The following is a 15,156-nucleotide window of genomic DNA, read 5'->3' as shown; positions in this document are numbered from 1 at the left end:
TGATCGTAAACTTCAAAGTGGAAATACGGAAGACTGGATGTTAGCTTCTGTGGTAGTGTCAACATGGCTTCCACTGTGTGTATTAATGCATATTAAGGTATATTTGATGTTTGAACTATTAAGACGCAGTTACAAGTGTTTTATGAAGGGGTCTCAAGTATTTATAGATTTTAGCCATTCGCAGACAACTCTGGTTCTTAACACCCACAAATCCTGGAGGTTCACTGCATACCAAAAACACATTAACATATCCTTAACTATCATATTAAAAGTGGATTTTACATCAAATATCATTTTCTAAGTCAATTTGAGGATTTAGCTAGAATATTTATCTGGACATCAGTACAGGCTGGTGAAATTGTCAGATATTTAATAGTGATGATATCATATTCTCCAATAAGGAACGTTACCCTTTGACTGATTAAAAAACGTTACAAGTCAGTTAACTGAAAATTATTTTAATCACTAAAAAGAAAAAATTATTTTTTCTTTTTCTTTCGAAAAATATTTATTGGTACTGTAAGCATTTTAAAAAATTTACATTTTTTTCAATTATACAGAAATTTTCAAGAACTTACAAATTCATCAGTTTAGACTAAAAGAAGCTAAGAACAAGAGTATAAAATACAAAATCTCTGTGTATTAAAAGTTGAGCAGGACCGGGGTGACTCCTTCCAAAGTCCGGAGCCGTCCCGACCTTCCAAACAGCGCTGGTGCTCAGAGGGGAAGCCTGCCCTGAAGCTCCTTCCCTCCTGCCTCACCCGGAGGGCCAGGCCGCCGCTGCTTGGACCTCTGTTCGTGGAGCGCCGGCTCCTTCGTCCACGGAGGCGCAGGCGATTCTCCTTGGTGGCTGTGTCCTTGGCGCGCCACCTGCAGCCCTTGATGTTCCTCTTTTTGCTGCCACCATCCGGATCACAGCCACGGGGGGCATCTGCCTGCGCCTGCTCACCAGCAAGTTTCTGGAGGTCCAAATGGCGTCTTTTATGGTGGCTAGGGTGAGCCACATCTCAGCGAAGTCCTTTTTCGTTATTTTCTGCTGGCTCACCCCGTACAGCACTAGCTGCCCATGGAGGACCTCCCTTGCTGGCAAGTGTGGGAATTGGAAGGAGCCGGCCTTCGCCCACAGGTCCACAGCAGCGCTGCACTCCCACAGCAGGTGCCTCACCGACTCCGGCGCGCCACAACCGGGTCGGGGGCAGATGGACGTTGCAGACATGCCGCGGGAGTGCATAACGGCTCTGACCGGCAGGATCCCATGAGCCACCATCCATGACAGGTCCTGGAGTCTGTTTGAAAGGACGGGATGGCTCACGTTGCGCCAAACTGTGGAGGCGTCACCATACAGGAGGCCGAGCACTGGAGTCACTGATTCCCGGTCCTGCACAACAGAAATAATAAAACAATGATTTGTTAAAATCTTGCTCTACTCTCCTTCCAGTTTAAAATGTTCTAAAAATTTCCGTATAAAAACATATGCAGGAGGAAGGTTAAAAGCTACTGGAGTTCTAAAATCAATTTTTATCATTTTTAATTTTCTAAGATAGGACCCACACCAGAATCTGGTCATCTTGTTTGTTTTGTTATTGCTGGAAAGGTTCATGGCTTGTTTCAGGTGAGTGCTCATATAGTGGCTACCTAAAAACAAGTGAAGGTCTGGGACTCCTTTTCCTCCTTTTTCTTTAGGTTTGTACATAATTTCTCTTTTTAACCTTTCCCATTTGGAGTTCCATATGAAATAAAAAAATGGCTCGTTGTAGTTCTAAAAACACTCTCTTAGGAGGGATAAAAACAGCACTGGTGAGTAAAAACACTGGTAAAATCACAGCTTTAACTATTAAAATCTTTCCTTCTATTGTGAGGTTCCTCATCCCCCAGAATCCCAGTCGCTGTTTTACTCTTCTTGTTATTTCAGTCCAGTTTGTCTTTCCTTCTCCATGTTTGTCAAATTTTACTCCCAGTATTTTTTGTTCTTCTTCCGTTACTTGAAACTCACATCCTAATTTTTCATTCTTTCCATGGTCCATAAAATTTTTTCTTTGTTTAATTTTGACCCTGATGCTTTCCCAAACCAATCGGTTAATTGAAAAATCCTATCTATTGATAAAAGATCTGTACATAAAATGTTAAAATCATCCATGTATAAAAGACATTTCGCTACCTGCCCTCCACTCCCCGGTATCGTTACACCTAAAATCTGTGGGTCCCTTCTCAAGATCTGCGCCAGCGGCTCGACGCAGGGCACATAGAGAAGGGCGGATAACGGACAACCCTGACGGACACCGCAGTTCACTTTCACTGCTTTTGTCAGAAACCCGTTAACCATAAATCTGCTGGAGATTTCTCGGTACAGCAGTCCCACCCACGCTACGAACCTCCCAGGAAAACCCATTTTTTGCAGTACCTGGAAGAGGTACTGGTGCGAGACCCGATCAAACGCTTTCTCGAAATCTAGATTTAGGACTATCAGCCGAATGTTTCTGTCTCTCGCAAAACAGATGGTGTCTCGGATCAGTGTCAGGCTGTCCGTGATCCTCCTTCCCGGGACGGCGCAGGCTTGATCCAGGTGGATTAGATCCCCCAACACTCGACGCATCCTGGTTGCTAAAAGTCTACTAAAAATCTTACAATCAACTGTCAGCTATTTTCAGATTTTTGCAGAGATATTCAGTCAGATTCAAGTCTGGATTATGAATTGGGCAGAATTGAGTTTTTAAATATAAAAAAATAGTAGAGAAGCTGGTCCTCGACCAGCCCCGAGCCAAGTGTCTTGATTTTTGATTTGCTTCTCCTCCTTTTCGTGTAGTGCCTGCGTTCTGCCTGCGGCTAGCTCCTCCGAGCCTTCCTGCGCTGGTTCAAACCAGCCTCCGGACTGCCTTCCAAGGCCCGAGCTCCTCCATCGCCAGCCACCAGAGCCGCCGACTACCCTCCACAAGCTGCCAGAGTAGTTAGCTACCCTCCACATGCCCGTGCATATACCTGTGCAGTCTGCCAGCATTCTAGGTCCTCCTAGAACCGGGGGGGACGTGTCCCCCACAATATTGGAGGCAGGCACATTTGTCCCTCCTAATAATTTCACAGCAGTTGTGAAAAATATTTGATTTTGAAATTTTACTGCTAACTTTGTCTAAAAACATAGCTACTCTAGCCACAATGTTCTATTTCATCACAAGGAAATGAAACAGCAGCAAAATTTGCCTTTTTTGTTGTTGCTTAAAGTTTAATGTCACTGTGAGCAATGGCCACACAACACCTGATAATACTGATCACTTAACATGTGAATTATATTGTATTATATTATATTAGATATTCAGGAGAATAGCAGTGCTAGAATAGTGATGCTGTTGAAGAAAGGTGAAGAGACCGAGGAAGCTCTGGTGAGGTCTTCAATTAGTTTATTGAATATTAACTGGTTTTAATTTTTAAATAAACTAAACTATTTTATTATGAGAAGAGCAGGTCAGGGATAGTTTGTGTGTATACGTTTCTGTGAGGCTGCTTATCTAAGCATTATAGTTTTCTCTACATTCTTCCTGCTAAGATATGGGGGAATTTTTCTGCCATAATTTGAGAGTCAATATTTTCAATTTGAAAGCAGGATTACATGTCTTTTTTTGTCAAAATGTGTAATGTTTGTACACCAACCTTTGTTCTTGTGCTCTCACAGAACTCTGCTCATCAACGAAACATTCTCTGCTTGCTTTTTGAACAAAGATGTAAGTGTTGTACTGGGTGCATTTGTTTCCTTCTAGTGGGTGTGCCTGTGTGGCTACTACTGATAGCCAATATTAAAGAGCACACATTTTCAGGTTGGCTTGATATCATGTCATGACTATGTTGTAACACAGTTGATCAGAATACTGTTAGCATCTGCTGGTGGGCATTTAGTTTAACATGGAGCAGAAAGCGCAAGCTGTTTCTTCCTACATCTGATGAGTGGTTCAGGTTGCTACAATTGAAAGTAGCCATATTCACCCATACACAGGCTCACCTGTGCTTGAAGGAAACAAATGCATCCAGTACACTTTTTTTCTATTCACTGAGAGGCTGCCAGGTGATGGTGCCTTTTTGCTCCAAAAGCAAGCAGAAAGTTTTGCGTATGCTAGCATAGAGTTTTGCAGGAGCTTGAGGAGCAAAGTTGGAGACCAAACACTACAAGTTTTGAGACAAAATACATGAAGTCCTGCTCTAGGTTCCTCTCACAGTCAGGTTAATTGGGTTTTCTAAATTTCTCGTTTGGTGTGAGTGTGCATGGTTGTGTTTCCTGTCTGTGATGCCCTGCAACAGACTTGTCCAGGGTGTACTGTGCCTGTTGCTAATTGGCTGCTGCAGATAGGCACCAGCAGCATTCCTGATCCTAGTGGGATAAAGGTGTAAGAGAATGAATGGATTAAATTAAACGCAAAGAGAAAAAGAAGAGGGAAATGGACAGGACTGAAAGGCAAGGGGTTCTTCCTGGATATCGAGGTGAGGAAAGTAGACAGAAGAAGGCGGCTCAGCAGAACCTGAAGACACAAAACTTTACTGAGCCAGAAAGAGCTGTTCATCATCAATCGGCCGTTCTAGATCGTGACAGTCACTGTGACATTGCTGATAACAACACAAGTCTTGAAATGCGTAAACAAATTGTGTACGACCAACTTTCACTTATAAAGAAAAAAGAAGATATGAAAAGGACTTCTATGGAGGAAAAGTTAATGGAAGACATTAAACATCGGGAAGCTGCAGAGCAGAAACTTGAAAAACTGGAGAAGGAGAAAAAAGCTGCAGCTAACATTTGTCTGATTGATTCGTGGGGTTCCCAGATACGACGCAAACAGCAGGAGAAAAAGGAACTTCGTGAGGCTGAGAGGAGAGAGATGCTGTCCTTAATTGAGCTGGACAGAGTGTGTGGAGGTGAAAGTAGAAAAATCAGCCATCAGAAATGCAAACAGCCTGTTCAGGGGACTCTGCCAGCAGCAAGACCAGGGAGAAGCAGCTCCAAGATCTGTGCGGGAAAAACCAGCAATGCTTGCAGATCTTCACCGAGTCGTCAGAAGGTTAGCAGTACCACGTCTGTCAGACTTCCCTCACTGGACTCCAGCTCTATACACCTCCCTGAGGATTGCCAAGAGACTGAGAATGACATTGTAAAACTCCCATCCATTCCCATACAAAATGAATAATTGTTTCTCAGCTGGCCAAGGAATGCGAGGGGATTCCCCTGGAGCTGAGGAGAGGGAAGTCTGGGCCTCCATACTTAGGCTTCCGCCCCCACGACCCGACGAGCAGAAGACAATGGATGGATGGATGGACGGATGGATGGATGGCTCTTCAAACCAGTCTTTCCTTTTGTCTTCTGCCTGTCTGTGAAAACAGCAGCTATCACTTTTCGTTTACATAACATCTTTGTAAGATTGTTAGCTACGTCAGACATATGAGGCCTTATCTTTGAAGGTAGCATACACGGTATTAGTAAGTTTAAGTTATTGTTAGTCATTTTAACAAAAGGTTTTCTCTGGGTGCTCCAGTTTTCCTACAAAAACGACAGACAGACAGACAGACAGACAGACAGATAGATGTGAGGCCTTTTAATTGTTATAATTAAAAAGCCTCAAACTTTTTATTATGACATTAAAAGTGTCACTTTTAATGACACTTTTAATGTCATCATTATACATATATATGTAGACATATATACATATAACTCTTTCCAATTCAATATATATATATATATATATATAGAGAGAGAGAGAGAGAGAGATTTATATGTATGTGTATAAACACATATCACTCTTTCCAATTCAATATATATATATATATATATATATATATATATATATATATATATATATATATATATATATATATATATATAACAAACAAAGGGTCCAGTCCCACCCAACTACCGACCAATAACCTGCCTCTCCACAACATGGAAGCTCATGTCAGGCATCATAGCGGCCAAGATAAGCAAACACATGGATAAACACATGAGCACGGCACAGAAAGGTATCGGTGTAAAGAGCAGAGGAGCCAAACACCAACTCCTCGTAGACCGCACAGTTGCCCGAGACTGCAAAACCCGACACACCAACCTGTGCATGGCTTGGATTGATTACAAGAAAGCCTATGACTCAATGCCGCATACTTGGATCATTGAATGCTTAGAGATGTATAACATCAACAGGACTCTGAGAGCCTTCATTGCAAACTCGATGAAGCTGTGGAAAACCACCCTTGAAGCCAACTGCAAACCACTTGCACAAGTGTCCATCAAATGTGGCATATACCAAGGAGATGCTCTGTCCCCGCTACTGTTCTGCATAGGCCTGAACCCTCTCAGCCAAATTATCAACAAGACTGGCTACGGATACCGACTCAAAAATGGGGCCAACATCAGTCACCTTCTCTACATGGATGACATCAAGCTGTATGCCAAGAGTGAGCGAGACATCGACTCACTGATCCACACCACCAGGATCTACAGCACGGACATTGGGATGTCATTCGGACTAGAGAAATGTGGTCGGCTGATCACAAAGAGGGGGAAGGTCATCCGCACAGAAGGGGTCTCACTCCCAGAAGGAACAATAGCAGACATAGAGGACAGTTACAAGTACCTAGGTATACCACAAGCAAATGGCAACCTCGATGAGGTCACAAGGAAAGGAGCCACAGCTAAATACCTCCAACGAATAAGGCAAGTCCTGAGAAGCCAGCTCAATGGCAAGAACAAAGTCCGCGCAATAAACAGCTATGCCCTGCCAGTAATCAGATACCCTGCTGGAATAATTAGCTGGCCAAAGGAGGAGATAAAAGCCACTGATATTAAGACTAGAAAACTACTAACAATGCATGGAGGATTCCATCCCAAATCCAGCACCCTGAGACTGTACACGAGCCGCAAGGAAGGAGGCAGAGGACTAGTGAGTGTGAGAACCACAGTCCAGGACGAAACAACTAAGATCCATAAATACATCGGGGACAAAGCCTCAACAGACAATGTGCTCAGTGAATATCTCAGACAACAGGGAACGGAGGTTGAGGTGCCAGAGATACCATCATGGCAGGACAAGCCCCTACATGGGATGTACCACCAGCAAATAATCCAAGTGGCTGATATCAGTAAATCCTACCAATGGCTGGAAAAAGCTGGACTCAAGGACAGCACAGAGGCCCTCATCCTGGCCGCCCAGGAACAGGCCCTAAACACCAGAGCAATAGAGGCCCAGATATACCACACCAGACAAGACCCAAGGTGTAGGTTGTGCAAGGAGGCCCCTGAGACAGTCCAGCACATAACAGCAGGGTGCAAGATACTGGCAGGGAAAGCGTACATGGAACGACATAACCAAGTTGCAGGCATAGTGTACAGAAACATCTGTGCAGAATATGGACTGGAAACCCCGAGATCAAAGTGGGAAACACCCCCAAAGGTGGCGGAGAACGCCAGAGCTAAGATCCTGTGGGACTTCCAGATCCAGACAGACAAAATGGTAATGGCGAACCAACCAGACATTGTCGTAGTGGATAAACAACAGAGGAAAGCCGTTGTGATAGATGTAGCAATACCAAGCGACTGCAACATCAGGAAAAAGGAGCACGAGAAACTAGAGAAATACCAGGGCCTCAGGGAGGAACTGGAGAGGACCTGGAAGGTGAAGACCACAGTGGTGTGCTTCGTTTTAATGAGAAGCGGGAATACGGTCACGTCGCAATGTTTTGCCCAAACTGCGGGAAAGAGCTGGTTGAGCCGTCACCAAACTTCTGCAGCAATTGTGGCAAGAGGCTTCAACTTCAGGAAATATTTATGGAAGATACTCCACAATGTTCAAGTAAGTTAATAAGCATAAAGAAATATTTATGTTTCTTATGGATGTAGCAACTTGCTAACGTTAGTGGTCTCCAGACCGTGTCCACTGTCATTTAGTTGTTCATTGTAAATGCAGTTAAAAGTACACAAACTCGATATAATACAGCAGCATGGTATTAGCCATATATAGAAAAAGCCCATCTAGGGACAAGTGCTGCGAATTAGCTGTTGCTATTGCACTGTGACGTAAACATGAGACTGCTGTTTTGTTCAGTTTGTCCATGTCGCTGTATGTCTGTCCCTACCAAATAAACCAATTAAATTAAATTAAAAATAGTAAGGTCCGTTACAGCCTTAGGCACTGCTTAAGGCTGTGGTCCGTTAAGGTCCGTTACAGCCTTAAGTAATTTGTGTCGTTCGTAATACATATCGTCTGTTTGCATGAATGTGATGTGCAACATTTTTTCTTTACTTTACTTCTAGCACAACAGCCTGTTCCATCCTGCCCTACACCAGCCCTCAGCACCTTCCTTGAATACAGAAAAAAGAAAAATGAGATATAAAAGATGGACCTTTCCTCCTTCTGTACCCAGATGGGACAGAGGTTATTAATATCCCTGGGACACAAACACCTTTTACTCTTGCAGCTTATAAGGCTGAAATTGGCAAGTCATACCAAAGGATCTCTTTTCCTCTGCTTGAAAAGGGACTTTGAAGAAGGTAAGCTCAGCTGTTTGTGTGTATTGTTTGGCACATTGCACTAACTTCAATAAATGTACATTTTAAAACTGTGCAATTAAGCATTGGTGGCATGAACCAATCAAGTAAAAAGTATACATAGATTGGCTCCTAAATGTAAACTTACTTCCTGGAAACTTGATAGCTAGACACTCAGTTATTAGTTTTTACCAGTGCTGTGTTTATGCTTCCAGATACAATGTAATATAGTTGACCGAACACGGTACTATCACTTAGTAGAAGTTAAATTGGCTTGTTTTGTCTTTTTTTCCTTGTTTATCAGTTGGAAAATTGTCAGACTCGTCCGATTCCGACCCAGAGGTTGTTATTAGAAAAAACTCTGAGTTTGATCTTGCTGATACACTGGTAAGTACAACTTAAAATGTATTTGGTCTTTTGTTTTTATTTGGTTGAGTGACCACAACAAGAGCATTTTACCTAAGCTTCATAGGACTATGCCGATGTTTTTATGTGAAATTGTGTTTCATTTTCTTCAGCCATGGGAACCTATGGATGAAAGCAGTCCTTTGCAAAAGGTGGCAGAAACAGAGTAAGTTATATTTTAGGTACATGCCATAGCATGGTGTGTGTATGTGTATGAAAAGTATTATAGCCTTCAGTGAATTTTCATACAGTATGTACTGGTGACATGTTGAATGTGGATATTTTTAAATTATGTGGTTATGGGAACATGTCCTGGGAAGTATTTGTATTTTTTTTCAAGATGTTTGTCTTTAAATGTTGAATATACTGGCGTGGAAATAATTATTACACTACCCTTGCTTTCTTCAATGTCTTATACATTTTACAAGTATACAGTTGTTTAGGTAAATATAACAAAAAGGTTCACAAGAGTTTCAGTAAATAACTTTTGTCAAATAGTTTTGCATGTTTTTTGCGATAATGAGTAAAATCCCTTTGCTTCTATAAAGATGGCATTGTACTGCCAAAACTGCTTTTAGGCATTCCATGTTTTAAGTTATGTCTGTTTTAGTCAGATGATGGACAGAGGAGTTACAGTGCAATAAAATGATTGAGACATTGAAGAAAACTGGGTGATCCCATAATTTATACTTTGACAGCATATGCTCAAAATACCCATTAATATGTTTTTTCATTGTCCTCTAAGGAATGGTGTTGGGGATCTTGTACTTGCAAATGAAGTACAACAGGTACAAACTTTTTATTATCTCACACAACAATCCACAGATTTTTATCTCAAACCTTTAAGTAAAATATTTAAATATTAAAATAACTGCAGGTTAGTCAATCATTAAGTTTTACTCTTGTCTTTTCTCTGTTTTCAGGTTATGGACTTGGATAACAATGGCAACAATCCAGGCACCAGTCCAGGGGCGTAGGAATAAGTTTACAATTGGGGGGGACACATGTCGGAAATCTGAGATTCGTAAATATTCAACAGAAATATATCTTAAGTACGCTACTTAAAAAAAAGGCTATTTAATCTTTTACTTTATTCCTTTATAAATTGTGTCTTGCAAAAATAATGCATTTAAAATTTACATAATGCATTTGTTCATAAGATGTGAGCATATCACCAAACAAAATGACTGGAGTCTTTTATTAAGCAAAGGGAGATGTCTTTCAAGGGCTTCAGCCCTTGGCATATTTAGTGTCCGCATACACACTAGAAAATCAAATATTTCAGTTGGATTAAAAACAATTCAGTAGGCCACACAAGTGCAAAGTTTGATATGTTTTATTTTGTCAAACTTGCAATAATGGTCAAAAATGAATTTATATAGGTTGACTGACCATAGAACCATCTCTTTGATTAAACAAAATTCTGAGATGAAAGAGCCCTCACAGACAATGTAGTGAACAAATTATTCACACTTTTAACATTAAGTAAAAGAAGAAAAGAAAATCAATCAAAATATGCTTATTCAGTTTGTCGAACTGTATGACTAATTAAACCAAATCAAAAATGAAGAAATATTTACCAACAATAAATACACATTTAATAGACAAGCTTTTTAACTCACTGACTACAGTGTGCTTTAACTGTCGGAAAAGCAGTTAGCACAGAGATTATAGGCCACATAACCCTAGGTAGAGATCAACACCTCTGTGCTTCTGAACAATTGCACTTTACAGCCATGCATTTATAATTCGCCAAAAATGTGCCGGAAACATAAAAGGATGGCAAACACTGGCTTAGGCAAAAGAGCCAAAATGTTTTTTCCGCCTTTCATTTGCAGCCACAAATTGCTTGCAAACTGACTTCTTGTCCAGTAAATCAAGTTTATCTTTATGTACATGACAGACAGCAACATGATTAAGCCTGTTTTGAGTCATTGTAGACCGGAGCCACGTTTTGAGTCTACGAAGCGCACTGAAACTTCTCTCTGCCTCAGAGGATGAAACGGAGACCACCAAAAGCAACCTAACCAGAGTTTCCACTTGCCCAAAAAGTCTACGGACCTCTCCAGGCAGTCCACCAATGATCCCTGCAGCTTCTGCGCTGTTGCTAAATGAGTAGTTCAGTCTAAACATAGGAAGTTGCACTGAAAGTAACTCTCTATTCAACTCTGGGTATTTCCCAATGACTGCAGCATCAATCGTTCCACTGAGAAGTGTCTCTTCCAACTTTTGCAAAGTCAGCAAGTCATCCTGGTTAAATAGCCCAGTGAGCTGTGCATCTACAACATCCAATACTTTAAAGAATTCACCTCTGTAGTGGTCATTGGCACATTCAGGTTGATGTGTCTTAGCTCCTTCAGTGAAGCGTTTTGGGGGTGGCCTTCTCTGTGTAACTGTGATGGGTTTAACACCCAAAGACTGAACCTCAGCCATCGCCTTTTCAAACAGAGTGTTGAAACTTTCTTGATTTCTTTTAGCCTTAAGTGAAGTCTGAACAACTTTCACAGCAGTCCTCATTCCAGCAATGGTTTGAGTTCTCTTCTGGAAAGAGATGCTCAGGCATTCAAGCTCATCAATCACAGGTGAGGCAAGGATGAGACCCAAAACTGTTTTACCTTTCCTAAACTGCCCCAGCAGTCCATTAGCAGTGGATGCTGTGTTTGAGGCACCAGAAGCCATCTCCTGCAAGCTAGCCAGCACTGACCCATACTGTGACAAAACATCTCTGATTGCTTTGCTCCGTACTGCCCATCTTGTGGGGCAGAGGGGTTTTATTGCAGTGCACGATGGATTCTCTGTATGTGCTGTTGCTGCATGGATTGCCTTAAACTTCCCTGACTGAGAGAAAAGAACTCCAAGCTGGTTCACCCAATCCAATGCGTCTCTGATCAGAACTGAGGCTAAGCAAGCTTTCTGTGCAATTAAATTAGTGCAGTGTGCTCCACAATGAACAAAAAGTGCTAGTGGCTGCTCTTGCTTTATCAGTGCCTGTGCACCTGCATGCTTCCCAGACATATTGGCTGCTCCATCATAAGTTTGACCTCGTAAACCATGCATTGGTAAGTTTAATCTGAGCAGCACATCTTTAACAACAGCAGCAAGGCTTTTTCCTGTTGTTTCAGAAACTGAGTACAAGCCAATAAACTCTTCATGGGGCTTCATGTCACTGTCAATGTATCGCAGACAAATGCTTTTTTGTTCTTTCCCAGAAATGTCCTGTGTTCCATCCATAATAATTGCAAACTCAAAAATTGGTAGGTTTCTGATTGTATCTGCTATTTCACTGACAATACTATTGCTCATAGAACACAAGATTTCATTCTGTATCTGTGGACTTAGGTATTCTTTCTGAGACCTCAGCAACCACTTAGCCAAAAGGGCATCATCTTCTGCCAGATTTTTTAACAGTTGATACAAATTGCTGTCATTATCGTCATGCCCTCTCAAAGCTTGTCCCTGCCGTACCAAATATTTTATGGAGCTCACAATTTTCTCCAGACAGTGCCTATTGTCACCTTGCTGAGTTGCCAAAGCACTGGATAATTGGGCATTTATAGGATGACTTTCTTGTGCAGTCACAGAAACAGCATGACGATGTGTGTGACTATTTTCATGTGCTTTAAATTTTTCGCATGCTTTTTTCCAATTTTTAAATCCAGAAGTGATAAAGGCGGGTTCGGATTTTGCACCAAATGGTGTGAGTTTGTCCTGGTAAATTGCCATGCAATAAAAACACAAAATGCCATTTTTCACTGCATCATAATGTAGCCAGGGAAATTCCTTGTACCACTTTCCTTGGAAATGTAAAGTTCTGTTGGCTAGAGCTTGAGGGTCTATGAATTTTGGATGTGGCTGATTTGGCTCTGTTCTCTGTCCACTGACTTCAGAGTCTCTCAGCTGTGTGTCCCTAGTCTGAACTCCCTAGAAGTAAAAGTTACAATGTCACTCAATGCCCCTGAACTACACTTACTACAAGCAAAAGATTAAAATTTTCAACTTTTTTTGTGGACTCTCATGAAGTATCTACTCGTATGAGTTACTCTATCTTACCTGTTGCTCCACTCCTGTCTCTCCCTCACTCTGACTTCCTGCCTCTAGCCCGGTTGCACTATCCTCTCCTTTTCCTGTCTCCTTTGTGCTGTCCCTGCATTGTTGCTCCTAAACATATGAGATGGTTTCAGAAATGAGGTACAGCTCTTGAGCCTAACTTGGCCAATTTTAAATCAAACAAAACATTTTATTTGTCACATTACAGACTTTACGCGCAGAGTTAATCGCAGAGGCAAATAAAATAAATCCATTAAAATCCTTTCAGAGTATTATCTTATGGACTCTGAACTAAAGTCTTTCTGACAGGGAGCTGACAGTGTGTTGAAGAATTATGGACAGGGCGCTTTGAAGCATCTGGTTCAAAAACGCATTCTAAACCTTTGGTAGAAATCCATCTATCCTTCCATTTTCTGTACACCCTTGTCCCTTAGTGGGGTCGGGAGGTTCTGGTGTGGGGTACACCCTAGACAGGTCGCCAGTCTGTCCAGACCTTTGGTAGAAATGGCGCCTTTAATTCCAGTTTGCAGTACAGAACAGAGAAAACTACAGAGTTGTCAATGTTGTGTTAATCTATTTATAGTCTAAAAAGAGGAGCCAGCAGTTTATTTGAGGAAATAAAGGTGCAGAAGTTAATTTGTTGGTTAGCCGCTGCTAAGAATTAAAATTAACTCTCCCTGTGGTTTTAACTAACGATCAGGAGCGCGGCAGGTATAATATCTGTCCATTTCGGCGAAGCAAAACCACGCAAAAAATAAAAAATCCTCGTAAAACGCACGCCCAGACCGGGCTAATTTCAACACAAGGGCAACACAGGTGTTGCCCTTGTGTTGTGTGACTGTTACTCACACTGACGTTACTCTTTTTAAAAAAGCTGAGTAAGTCCTGCTGCTGTTTCAGCCTTTTAGTTGGTGGTGGCATTGTACTGAAATGAGATATATATATATATAAAAAAAAGACATTTTGGCTAGCGTAGCAAACGTCTAGAGAAAGTTAGCAGTTAAATATTGGATGAGTGATCATCCCAAGACTAAGATGATTAAACCAAAAAGATTCAGTTCCTATATATGAAAGTGAACTGACAACAAGACGTTATAAATAAGCAATATTCATAGCAGCATTCCCGACAGACCATTTTACCTCATTCGCAAGTTTCTGACTTCTGTGTCGCTGTTTCCCTCCCTTCTGAGTGCTCACTCAGCAGTTCAGAGAGGGGAGGGGGAGTACCGTGACGTAACGCGATGCTGCGCCTTCAAAATAAAAGCACGCTAGTTAAAAAAATGTCAAAATCCAATATTTTGCGGTACAATTTTTTGGGGGGGACATATCCACCTGGCTTCAATATTGGGGGGGACATGTCCCCCCCGTCCCCCCCGCTTCCTACGCCGCTGCACCAGTCAATGTCTCACTGTCCAGAGCTCCTGTTACAGGTGTGTAGGGGCTTCTGTCATAAAAAAGAAGTGTGTTTGTAGTGTCATCATGACAAAGTAATACTGATACATCTATTGTAAATTTATGTACTTTGGATGTTGTATATGTAATTTATGACATAAATTGAATGTTTTGTGAAGGAAAGTTGGAAGTACACCTTTATGCTTTTTTTTTTTGTTACCTCATCTATATTGTGCATGTTTTTTCTCCAGAGACTACACCACTCTCTTTGAGCCCATTGTTATTGATGATGATGATGATGATGAGATTGAATATTTTACAGAAGACAAAAAGCAGGACCTGCCCCCAGAAGAACATTTGTTAGTAATTTTAATATTTTGTATTAAATTAATCTGCATCCTGGTCCTGAACGTAATTACATAATGCTAAGTGTGATCAATCAACTGTTTTAAAATAAGTTTATTTTTTTCTAGACAAACAAACGTGCAGCCACATGATATTATTGCAGAACTGGCCAAGAATATTGACCACAAGAAAGTCAGCCGGTTCAACATATGTCGTACTGATGTGTGGGATGGAGCTGTTCGGGGCTTTCACAGGAGCACATACTCCGACAAGAACGACATGTTCATCAAATTTAACGATGATGCTGGCTGTTTGGAGGAAGGGTTGGACACAGGTGGCCCGAGGCGTGAGTTTCTCACACTTCTTATGGCCATTCTGAGAAATCGTCCTATCTTTGATGGACCCCCAGAAGCTCGTTGCGTTGGGTGCAATTCGAGAGGTGAGTCATTTTTGGGTTA

General features: G+C 41.6%; 1 long non-coding RNA gene and 1 pseudogene across 1 annotated transcript; one reads left to right on the top strand and one right to left on the bottom strand.

Moving 5' to 3' along the window:
* Positions 1-536: 536 nt before the first annotated feature.
* On the bottom strand, positions 537-14,318 carry LOC111607160 (annotated as a pseudogene).
* LOC111606871 lies at positions 8,846-9,878 on the top strand. Its single transcript, XR_002752266.1, has 3 exons — positions 8,846-9,080; positions 9,660-9,702; positions 9,838-9,878. It is a non-coding gene; the product is annotated as an uncharacterized LOC111606871 (long non-coding RNA).
* Positions 14,319-15,156: the final 838 nt, after the last annotated feature.

This window comes from Xiphophorus maculatus, chromosome 23, assembly GCF_002775205.1.
Source record: "Xiphophorus maculatus strain JP 163 A chromosome 23, X_maculatus-5.0-male, whole genome shotgun sequence".
Taxonomy (NCBI): domain Eukaryota; kingdom Metazoa; phylum Chordata; class Actinopteri; order Cyprinodontiformes; family Poeciliidae; genus Xiphophorus; species Xiphophorus maculatus.
The sequence above is the reverse complement of the archived record's forward strand: the minus strand, read 5'-3'. Positions and strand labels throughout refer to the sequence as shown.